Consider the following 12,220-nt stretch of genomic DNA (forward strand, 5'->3'; position numbering starts at 1 on the left):
TAAAACCTGTTCCATTTGTATAGCAGTGATTTATTGACATTGGGTAGGAGTTACTTAACCGTCGAGTGTAGTATGGGAGGGGCGCTCATGCCGCGCGTGGGGGGCGCATTGTAGTGTTTCAGCCTGGGCACCACATTGACTAGAAGCTGCGTCTGGGTGGAGGGGCTCATTTTTGTCTCCCCAGGACCTCAAATGCTACGTTTTTAAATATGAAATATTTCTTTTAGGGGAATCATTTGCTGTAGGCGAGTGACTGGAGACTATTCACTCCTCTTTTGGTCAGAAAGTGATCATCTTTTTTGCTCGTTCTTCATAAGCTTCCAGTTAATCCTGTCTTTGGTATGTGATGGAGGGTGCATTACTGGGCGGGGAGAGTGGACAGGCAGCTCCTCTTTGGATGTTTCCATTATATGGTGTTATATGATGTCTTGTGTTTGTAGTATTTAATAACATAATATCTTCCATTTCTAGATCTAAACACATTATTGTGTCATCCTACTCTGCAAAGCGTAAGAAGCACAGGCGCCAAAAGGTAAATAACTGCTGTAGTTTGTTTCTCTACACAGGTTGTTCTATGCTTCTGAGATAACCTGTCTCCCACCCTGCGTTCCTGGACCCTTCATGTCTCCTTCTCTCCTGTCTTGTCTCCATTCCTCCTTCCTGCCTCTTCCTGGAAGTGGCGTCCAGATCCAGGTTTAGGGTCCAGATCTGTGGCCCAGTGGACTAGTGCATTCTCTAGAAGGATTCATGAGTGTGACCTCATAGTCACTGGTTTGAATCCCTGCAGGTCCACCCAGCACTACATCCACACAAGATTAACTGAATGAGTACCACTAAGTTGTGTAACATTGTTAGGTGTTACGACCCCTTATTGGCTAGAGTCCCATGTGCTTTCCTGATGATGACCCACTTTGAAGCACTCTCCCACACGTTGTCCTGGGGGGGAAGCTCCAAGATGTGGCTCCATCAACTGGGCATTAGTCTTTATCAAGTCCTCACGGTTCACACCCTGAAGATACTGTTGCTAATGGCAGCATGATTCAGTCATAACACGTAAGGAGCTCTGCATGACGTGCTATGTGAGGGATCTAAAATCCTGATTTTTGCCCCATCCTGGCAGGAGAGGTGCGGGATTGACCATATCCATTAATGCCTCAATCACTGATGTGACCAAGCCGAACGGCCAGTGGAGACTCTGTGCTGACCTGAGGGAGCTGAATAAACGGATCGACATGTCCCGATGGCCTCTCCCGTACATTGACCAGGGGCTGGCCCAGATCCAGGGGTCAAAGCTATACACTGCCATTGACCTAACCAATGGGTACTGGGCCGTGCCTGTCAGTAGGGAGGACCAATACAAGCTGGCCTTTACATTCGGAGGCAGCAGTACCAGTGGACTTGGACTCCCTTCGGATACATCAACTCCGGCAACAAATTCAACATCTTCCTACATAAGGCCATGCCTGACTTGGGTGAAAGGGGTAGCCTGGCCTATGTGGATGATGTCCTGATAAAAAGCCCAACGAAGGAGGAACATATAGCGGAAATCTGTTATGTTCTGACCCAGACTCATCAGCATTAATGAAAAAATGGAGGAAATTAAGATAAGTGTTTACAAATCAATGGATTGATACAAAATTGTGTAATCAATCCAGTGAAGTAAACCCACATTCTACATTTCCTGTCTTTGTATAAACATTTGCTAGCATGACCTGCCACTTTTCTTACAACAAAAGTGATGGTCCTAGCCTGTCCCAGCCGCTACACCATTCCCCCCTTCCTCTTCAGTGGAGCAGGAGCTCCCCTGACCCTGCAGGAGCAGTGGTCTACCAAAGGGAAGGCACCCCGAATTTTACAACCATTTCCGGTAAGCGCACCCCCAAATTGTGCAAAACGGATTCTACGCATCACAATATCCCAGCTATGATGCCCAGATGCCCTTGCTGTCCCTGCAACTGAAATCTGCTCTGGCGCTGTGTTTCCGGCCGAAATTGCGACCGTGTGCATGCTTCCACCATTGCTCACCATGTGGAGCCCAGCACACTCAAAGATGGCCGCCCGCCACCCATTTGAGGCATCCACTGCCTAATCCACCCAGCAGACGCTGCTGAGTCCCGATTGGCTGGTGACCCTTCTTCAGCTACCTATCGGGAGCCGGCAGGCGAAGCCGGCCCCCTCTCACCAAGGCCCAGTGAAACAAGGCTGACTCCTGTCCTAGCCTTACTCGCTGTTCGCCTGGACACTATGCCCTTTTTCACCTCGCACTATTCCCTGCTTGTGGTTACACAGCTGACTCTCCTCCTCGTGAACCTATGGACTAGCGCTCTCCTCATCCTGAAAGTAAGACTGGTAACGTTATCAACTATTCCAGTGCTTCCAAATGCTATGCTTATTCCCACAAGCTTGATACCTAGTATAGCTATATAAGTTGTCCACTCTGTGCCTACTGCCCTACAAGCATTTATCTTGCCTGTTGAACTTGCTGATATACTATCTATCCTGATGTTGGTAATGCCTTTACTATGCTAATATAATCACAAACGCCACTTGACAAGCTGTAGCAACATAGCAACCTGCTCCATGCACACTTCTGTACCAAGTCTGTACATCTATTACGAGCGTCCTGACTTTAATCAACTGAGCCGACTACATATTTGAGCCCCTAGTCGCTACCTATTCGCGGTTGCTTACCACCAAGTGATCGCACCATTTCAGCGCCTATTTGCTTGCATTGCCTATGCCTGTTCTCATTGCCGCCCAGCCCATACCTTCGCATTGCATGACCACGGCACCGCTTTCATTTGCGGCTCTGTTCGCCTGTGCTTGCCTTGAAACTACTTTGCTGTCAACCCCATGCTCGCTTTTGAAATAATTGAGCTCTTGCTCAGAACCGCAACTTGGACCCTCTTGTTAGCTCCATGATATATGCTACTCTGTCTGCCTGATACGCTCATTGTGTATTCCCAATTTTGCTGCGCCACACTTTGATCTATGCCTGCATATGTGCACCGCTCCGCGTAAGACATTTCCACATGATCTAAGCTAATGCCAGGGTACCTGCCTTACTCTGCCGTGCCTTTCAACTTGACATTTACCTGATCTGCCAATACTTGCTGCCAACACTAGAATGTCTTCTCTGCCTGAATTGTTGCACTGTTACAATTAGACCATGCCTCTTGCATTCTGCATTGTTCCCTGCCTAACATGCTAATGTATATGCAAGCTTTGCTATTTGCTTTGCCTGAGTACCCTGATCTGATGCACCCCCATTGTTTGACTCTGAATAAGTAGACTTAACCTGTCTTAAACTCATTAGCCTGCATTGCTCGTACAGAGCACACACTGCCTAGCCAAATAGTGCCTGTAACGCTTACCTATAACTGCCTCACAGACCCAGCAGCCCTTCCTCTCTAACCTCGGTAACATGCTACCACGCTGGTCCTCCCTAAGGTCACTGCTCTCCTCATTACAAGTACTACTCTCAGTGTGGTCAATTACCAGGTCATCACACCTACCACCTCCCAATTTAGTTGCACCTAGCTCCTTGCACACCTCATCCATGGCCACCTCTCACAGATCTCCTGATACCTACCAAAGTACTGCACCTCAATACCACAACATCTACCTCAACGATCCGGCCCTATGGCTCGACCATTTCACAAAAAAACCCTCACCTAACCAACCATGTCCTATCACTCTTAGAAACCTAAGATTAGGATCTAGACTTATGGGTAAGAAGGGACACCCCATGTACCCGAGTTCATACCTCAAACCTCATACGCACAGCCCGCCTCCACAAACGGCCACCTCACCCACGCCCCATCACACTCAAACCATCACAGCTTCATCAAGCAACGCTGGTTTAATTAAAGCTGCCCTGATTAATGCAAGATCCCTAGCTGCGCACGCTCTGGACATTGCTGATCTTATCAAAACTCAGGAACTCGACTTCATCGCCATCACCGAGACCTGGCTGCACGCGGCTTCCGGCCCGGCACTCTCATTGGCCATCCCCACTGATTACTCCATCATCAGATGTGATCGGACCTCGAGAGGTGGAGGAATTGCTTTCATCGCTAGAAACTCATTAGGACTTAGAACCATCCCAAGCACTAAGGTGGAAACTGCAGAGTTACTCTCTGTCAAGCTTGGACTCTCAGCTAACCAAACGGCTACCATCCACCTAATATACAGACCCCCTGGTCCACCCACATCCTTTGTGGATGATATCTCTACGTTAGTACTCAACAATGCTAAATCCAATTCCCAAACCATCATTCTTGGCGACCTCAATCTAGGACACCAAGACCCTAATGATCCTGCGGTCCTCAACCTAGCTAATACCTTAACAGATTTAGGTTTCACTCACCACATACAGGAACCCACCCACGTTAAAGGGCGATCCCTTGACTTGCTCAGTGACACCAATTGCAATATTAGCGTAATCTCCAACGCCCCTTGCTTGTGGTCTGACCACCATGTCATCACTTTCAGCATTGAAGCAGCCCCACCACCCAGGCCTTTGGTCGCCCCAGCCACCCTCACTAGAAATAAAAAGAACATTACGACAGAAAAAATACTCCCCCTTATCCTCCCCACACTAAATAACGCTCCTGACACTTGCTCAGACCCCACCAACCTAGCCGACATGTATAACCAGTCACTGCTTGCAGCCATCAACTCTATCGCCCAGCTCAAACTGAGGAAACCCAAACAACGAGCACACCTTAACTCATGGTTTACTCCCCAGCTTAGAGTGTTACGCAAAGAGAAACGCTCAGCAGAGTCACGCTGTAGAAGTCACCACTCCGACGCCCACAAGGACAGTCTTCTGATAGCCACCCTTAACTATAAAGAAGCTGTACTCCAGGCAAAAAAAGATTCTTATAATAACCGCATTATGTCAGCCCAGTCCAATACTAAGGAACTCTTTAATATCCTTAAGGAACTCGAGACACCTGCAGCCCCCCTGACTCTTGCTCCAAAGACAACACTTGGTGCACCAATATTCAGTCAGCACTCCTGGGTAAAATTGCTACCCTCCAATCTAAAATCAGGGACAAACAGAAGTCCCTACAGCTTGACCAACCACCGAGCACACCTACACTTAATACACATTTAACCTATCCGCATAAACCTTTCTCCTTCTCCCCACTCACTGCTCTCAAAGTAGAAAACATCATAAACAATTTAAAACCTTCCAATTGCCAAGGCGACCCCTGCCCAGCACCTATTATCAAAGAAGCATCTCATGAGCTAGCCCCGTTCATTACAGCATTCATAAATGCTTCTTTCAAGACGGGTATTGTCCCCGACAACCTAAAGGATGCATGGGTTATCCCACTCCTCAAAAAACCCTCCCATGACCCTAATATCCCAACTAACTTCAGACCTATCACTACGGTCCCATTCCTGCTCAAGATCCTGGACCGCGCAGCTTACCTGCAGATTCAGGATTACCTCGAACTAAACAATCTCCTGGGCTTAAGACAATCAGGGTTCCGCCCTAAACATGTCACGGAGTCAGCTCTGATCGACTTGAAAACTCAGATGGAGTCACTGAAGGACAATGGGAAGCTAGCTCTTCTCCTTCTCCTCGATCTCTCTGCGGCTTTTGATCTGGTCAACCACCAAATACTCTGCCAGCATCTCAAATCCGCAGCCCACTTCTCCGACTCTGCCAATGCCTGGATCCACTCATTTCTGAGCAATAGATCCATGAGGGTCTTCTCACCGCTGGCATCAGCGGATCCCTCCCCCATTCACTGTGGCATTCCTCAAGGCTCGTGTGTATCCCCTACGTTGTATAACGTATTCACCAAGCCCCTCTTCGATGTGCTTGACTATCTGGGTGTCTCCTACACTAACTACGCGGACGACACCCAGATACTCATCCCTATCACAGGAGACTACACAGCTGACACCAAAGCCCTTAACGATGTTTACTCGGTCATCCAGGCCTGGATGGCACAGCACGAACTTTGCCTTAACGATGATAAGACTGAGCTCTTACTTTTAGGATCAAATCATCGGCTCAACAAACTAGACCAAACCTACAAGTCCTTCATTATTGACGGCAATGACATTAAAGTCTCCAAAGATATTAAGACGCTAGGGGTCTATCTTGACTCCTCGCTTTCTCTGAACAGACAAATAAATGCAGTTAGGTCAGCTTCGGCCTATACCTGCAAACTTATCACTGCCTTTAGACCCTTCCTAAACTCCACCAACTGTATCACACTCGCCAGAACTCTTGTTATGGCCAAAATCGACTACTGTAGTGCTCTCTACCTAGGGACCAGTCAGTCTAACCTTAATAAATTGCAAACTGTACAAAATAATGCCTTAAGGGCAGCCTTAAACATCCCGAGATGCTCTCATATCTCCTCCGTCAGATTGGACTTACGTTGGCTCCCGGTAAAACAGAGAATTGCCCTGAAAACCCTAGCTTTGACTCACAAATGTCTGAACAACAACGCCCCACCTTACCTGTCCACTCGCTTCTCACGCCACACCTCCACTCGACCTACCAGAGCAGCCCAAACTCACAGCCTCATCGTGCCTAGATGCAAACTCCAAAAAGCTGGTGGGGTGAGCTTCCCCGTCCTGGCCTCCAAACTCTGGAACACCTTGCCCACACCTATCAGAATTGAACCATCATTCCACTCCTTCAAGAATAATGCTAAAACATGGCTGCTCTCCCAAGTCTCATGAGACCTTGACACAGTCCAGACTCCATGTGGGGTACAGAACTGAATTTACATTTTCTCTCTGCTCTGTCCCTGTATTATACACTGTTAATGGTACCCTTCGGTACATGTATATATGCTGTATATCTTTGTAACTTCTGTAACTACTGCTTTTTGTAACATGTTTAAGAGTATGCGCCCGGTTGCCCCTGGGCCTGGTTTTTTGCGCTTTATAAATAAAATAAAATCAAAATCAAAATGGATGAACTTTCTTTTCCCTAGGATTGCGATAACGGAGGAGTCCGGAATGATACTGGGACATAAGTTAGACTGGCTGAAGACTTTTTTTATAACACCAACTGGGTTGGGAAAAGGCCCTGCTGTCCCTGCATTAGCGGAGTATCCCTACCAAAAACTCAAAACTAGGGATCTGCCTGTGTCCGAAGTCCAACACAAAACCATTCTGTGTCCAAAGTACTATTCTGACCCTCGCACTCTAAACAAATGAATTCTAAGGTGAAAAGGATAATGTCTTTTGGCCTTCAGTGTTTTTTAATTGTTCAAAAGAAAGGAAAGCTGTAGAAGTCCCACAAAAAAAGAAGTCTTTCAAGTCTGGGCATCCTTGCTCCAGAGGTTCTTCCCTTCCCCTGGATTCTTCATCCCTTTTTTTGGGTTACAAAAATAGTTTTCACCCCGCTGCCAGGGCAGACATGGCATTGAACGGCCCACCAGCCTGAGCTTTGTAGGCCCGAGCTGTGGGCCGTTAAACCTGGGTATGGATATCTTTTTTTTTGTTTTTGCCTGATGGGAGATGCACTATGCGTGAGCACATCTCTTGACCGAGGAAAAAAATGACATACAAAATGTCGTCTGCCCTTAAAATGGAAGATGAACTAGGTCCCTTTCGGACAGCGGCCATTGAAAATATGTATTTTAGAAAAATCTCGCCCGTTAAAGGTGGATTCTGATTGGTCAGAGCATCTTTCCTGGGTGCGAAGAACAGCTCTTGGCGTTCCCTAGGGTCAACAACAAAAGTTCTCTTCAAACTGGCTGTCTTCCTTTTTATGTGTGATTCGGAAACCTGGTACACTCTCCTGCCAGGGCTTTTCATAAGTGAACTCGGTGTCGGAGGCGGCTTCTTGCAACGCAGCTTTGCATACGTTGCGTTGAGGTGCGGCTTGACGCTTGCGTTCCCACGCTGCAGGGTTCATTCCTCGGACGAACCATACGGCGGATCGAACGCGGCCCAGCAGCCCTCGCAGCCGCTGTTAGCCGGTGGTTTATTCAAGCCGGCGTGTTCCCCTGCGTCTGCGTCCATCTGGGTCTTTGGACACCCACGCACACGGAAGGGCCCACTGAAGGGCCGGCTGCAGTGGTGAGGGGCCAGGCTTGGGCAGTGACTACGTCTGTGATTTCGGATTGGCGTTGAGCGGCTCCTTGCACGGGAACGGCATAATGCTGCTCAAATGCTACATTAGCTGAAAACACTGAAGCGTAGCCCCACTTCTGTACTAGGACTGCTTACCGCTGTTTGGGAGTTTGGGAGGTGAGTGGGGAGTGAACTTCTTTGGGTTGCTCTTCATTCTCTGTGCCTTTTCTCCCTATTGTAACTCCTAGTGTACTGTGGCACGGCAGTCTTTATACATTAATTTATCAGCTCAATCTATACATATACTTGCCAAGAGCCCCGATTTCCTACTGTCCCTCTGCTGTATATTACCTCCATTAGCTTCTGGCTGGTGTAGGAGGCGAGTGGGACTCAGTGCTTGTATTACAGGGCCTTATTGCTGCATTAGAGCAAGGCGGACATTACAGTCAGTTTGGCCTCAAGACTATATGCTCAGGAGACTGCGGGTCTAGGCCTTTGATCCTGAGCATCTTGGCATTCTGTTCTCTCAGCAACTTTTAGGCCCCCAGGTGAGAGGAATCACATGACAGTGCCTGAGGATTGTGACTCATCCCCTCTCCCTTGCCTTGGGGGCAAAGGGAAAAACAACTCTGTTTTCACAATTTTCATACTTACTATCCAATTTAGTATTGGAGAGTCTGTTGTACTTTGGGCAGATAAGTCGGGTGAATCTTACCATTTACCTTTCACCGATATGCAGCAGGGGAAAAGGTCATCCAAATTGAATTACAATCTGTGGAAAACGAAGACTCTTCCTTCTAAGGAGAACATGAGGCCTCATTACACGGAAGGTGGTGGACCAAGGTGCTATTAGCACCTTGGTCCATGCCGGTAAAATACCGGAACCGCCTTGGAGGAAAGGGGAATTACCGCCCTATTCCAAGGTTGGTGGGGCGGTAATTCCCCCTTCCCGCATTGCCCTTCCCCATTCCCATTTTTGTCCCATAGGGCATAATGGGAATGGGGAAGGTGCTAATTACGGCACCGCAAATTGCGGTACCGTAATTAGCTCCCTGGTCCCTTTGTGGGTTGGTTTTTTACGCCTGCAAAAAGCAGGCGTTAAAGTCTACAACCCGCAAAGGGACCTCGTAGTAAGGCAGTAAGGATTAACAGTCACCGGTACCATTAACGGTGACCGTTAACCCTTACCGCCGTCCATGTAATGAGGCCCATGGCGTCTGATACGAATGTTGTTAAGTATAAGAAGAATACGAAATATACCAAGCCGGTGGATCAAGGTGCTATTACTGAGTTTTTTCCAGTAAATCCACCTCTGGAAATAAACTCAACCACCATTGAGGAAACCGTAGTCCCTGGCCCTAGTGGCAACAATACATAGAATAATACCAATTTTGAAGACATTGATAACAATTCTCTCTTAGATTTGTGTTTAAATATTCAGAGAGGGATGTCATCACAAACTCCACTTACGATTGCCAGTGGCTCACTACCTCATAACATTAGCAACATGAGCACTCCTCCTGGACTAAATAATTCCATTTGAAGCAGTGGACGACTGTCTGCTTCCCCTAATCTAGCATCTATGGAGGACGCACCAGATAAGCAGGACGATGATTTGGATTGCCAACACCCCAGATCATCTGAGGTTGCCGAGCTCCAATCATCGGTTGCTGCTCTTCAATTTGCATTTAAGATCTTGCTGCAAATGTCAGGGTGCATTTTGACCAATACTAACATCCTTACCATGGCGTTAGAACAGAAGGACCATCTCTGTGAAGAGGCGGAAGCTAACCTATCTGATGCCTTGCACATTGTGGAAGAAAGCGATGACCAGGGCACTGTGGAAGAAGTTGTAGCAGAGCCCGCAGAATCCATCATCAACGCTGAAACCTATGAAGAAACCCGGGAGAAGTTTGGAGACCTTGAGATGGCACAAAGTCCCTTTATTTTCTACTCAAGGAAACAACGTAGACTGGTGAGGAAGGCTCTTAAAAACAAAAAATCTAAAACAAGTGCCTTACTGCCCACGGTTGTGCCACAGACAGGGCTGGATACCCGCTCGAAAAAGGCCAAAAAGAGATTAGCTGGATCTGCCGCATGGGTGCCTACGTCTAAAGGTTCCCTTTCTGGCTGGCTCGTGCCGGAAGAAAAAGCTATCAGCCCAGATTTAGATGAGGATCTTTTGAACAACTCGGAAACTGGATCGCGATCTTAGTCGACAGCACGGCTGATCAGGAAATACAAAGAGGAACTGAGGACCATTGACGTCGATATTGATGTGGACTTGAATTAACCTGATACGATCATTGGCCGGGAGGACATTACAGCTTCGGTCCCAGTGTATATTTGTGCCAAGCCAGTCGAAGCGAAAAATCTTGAACTCCCTGAAGTACAACAAGTATTAAATTGGCTGATGGAATCCCCCTGGGGTGCTACACAATCACTGAGCCTTTTCCCTTCTTACGTGGAACTGCAGAGGCTTTGTCCATTTATTGAGAACGGAAGGTTCCATCGACCTTCTGTATAAACACAGCTGTATTTGTCTTCAAGAGACCTGGGCAATGGACCCTCTGCTATGGGATGGTTTTGTTGTGCATCAATCTTTCGCAAAACGGGGTACAAGGGGTCACCCCTTTGGTGGTCTACATATTGGGGTGGTTAATACAGTGGTTTCTCGAAGGGTGCATTGTGATGTCGAGGATTACCTTATGGCGGTAGAGGTTGAATATGAAGAAGAAAGTTGCTCTCTTAGGTTTCTCCTTGTTAACCTTTACAACGCACCGTGAGCAGTCTTAGGAGAACCTTTACAAGAAGCACTTCAGGACCTAATGTCATCTTGGACATTGAAACCTGGTAACGTGGCAGTGGTGGTCATGGGGGACTTCAACTGCCACGTGACAGGCGAGGGCTATATATCGTCTAACTCGAATCTTAGCACAACATGCCTAATTGTCCACGATAAAAGAGAGGCTGAGGGGCTGGGCTGGTTACAAATGTTTGCTTACTGGGATCTTGAGATGATTAATGGGCGCTTGCCTAGTGATAGGCAGGGGAAACATACCTGGACAAATAGGTTAGCATCCAGCACTCTGGATTATATTTTCATGTGCCCTGAAATGCAATCGAAAGTTGTTGACATGAAAGTAACCAATAACAACTGGAGTGACCATGCGATGCTCCAATGTTTTCTTCGATTACCTATCCACACTACTCCTACATTGAATATTGGTACTATTAACATCAATAGTTCAGGCTCTAGAATCATATGGTCGGAAAAGAATATTCGATCAGCTATGGCAGCCCTCAAATACACCTCCTCTGTTGGCTCTCTGAACTTTAACAACATGACCATTAATGCCATTGAAGAATGAATTCTGGCATTTTTGGGAAAACATGCTGTGGCCAAAATGGGCTACATGATAAGAACAGAGGGTGTTAGTCGCCCCTACAATAAAGGAATCAGAGATGCCAAGAGAGGGCTGAGAGCTGAAATTCGTAGCATTAAGAACTTGAACCTACCAGCAGCTCTTTACTGCAAGAGAGTTAGAAGAGCTAAAAATTGCTATAGAACCAGCGTTAAGCATATAAAGAAGACTGAGAGAAATTGTGCCTATTTAAAGCTAGTGCAGTCTATCTGCTCTAGGAACTCCTGCAGCATTTGGTCTCTATTGAACGAGACTAGGAAGAATGGCAAAGTTCAATTAATCAATCCCATCAGTGAGGAGGCCTGGATAAAATTCTTAGAAGGATGTAATGTAGGGGAGACCAAGTTGCTTAAAACATCTCTGAACAAGGCCCCTATCTCCCTGCCTTTCAAAGTATCCCCTGGAATTATCTTAAATAAAATAAAAGATCTTAAATCCTCAAGAGCACCTGGCCCTAATGGGCTGGCAAATGTGGTAATTGAATTTCCCTGAATTTTGGGCAGAGTTATTCTCCATACTTTTCGAAAAAATTCTAGCGCCGCGGAGAATCCCTCAATCTTGGCAAACAGCCATCCTTATTCCCTTTTTTAAAAAGGGCAACCCTGCCGATCCCAATAACTATGGGCTTCTCTCTATGTTGGATGTTACAGGTAAACTTTGTGCCTCACTATTGTTAAGCAAAGTGCAGAAATGGGTAGATGAGGCCAACATACTTAGCAAATTTCAGTGTGTATTCC

General features: G+C 47.0%; 1 long non-coding RNA gene across 1 annotated transcript in view; it reads left to right on the top strand.

The window, feature by feature from the left end:
• Positions 1-12,220, top strand: part of LOC138560844 (uncharacterized) — a 160,905-nt gene that overhangs the window by 51,647 nt on the left and 97,038 nt on the right. Inside the window, exon 3 of the long non-coding RNA XR_011299306.1 lies at positions 472-532. This is a non-coding gene — a long non-coding RNA (uncharacterized lncRNA). The remainder of the gene's footprint in view (positions 1-471; positions 533-12,220) is intronic.

The sequence above is a fragment of the Ambystoma mexicanum genome, unplaced genomic scaffold (assembly GCF_040938575.1).
Source record: "Ambystoma mexicanum isolate Mex_15411 unplaced genomic scaffold, UKY_AmexF1_1 Mex_scaf49, whole genome shotgun sequence".
Lineage (NCBI taxonomy): Eukaryota > Metazoa > Chordata > Amphibia > Caudata > Ambystomatidae > Ambystoma > Ambystoma mexicanum.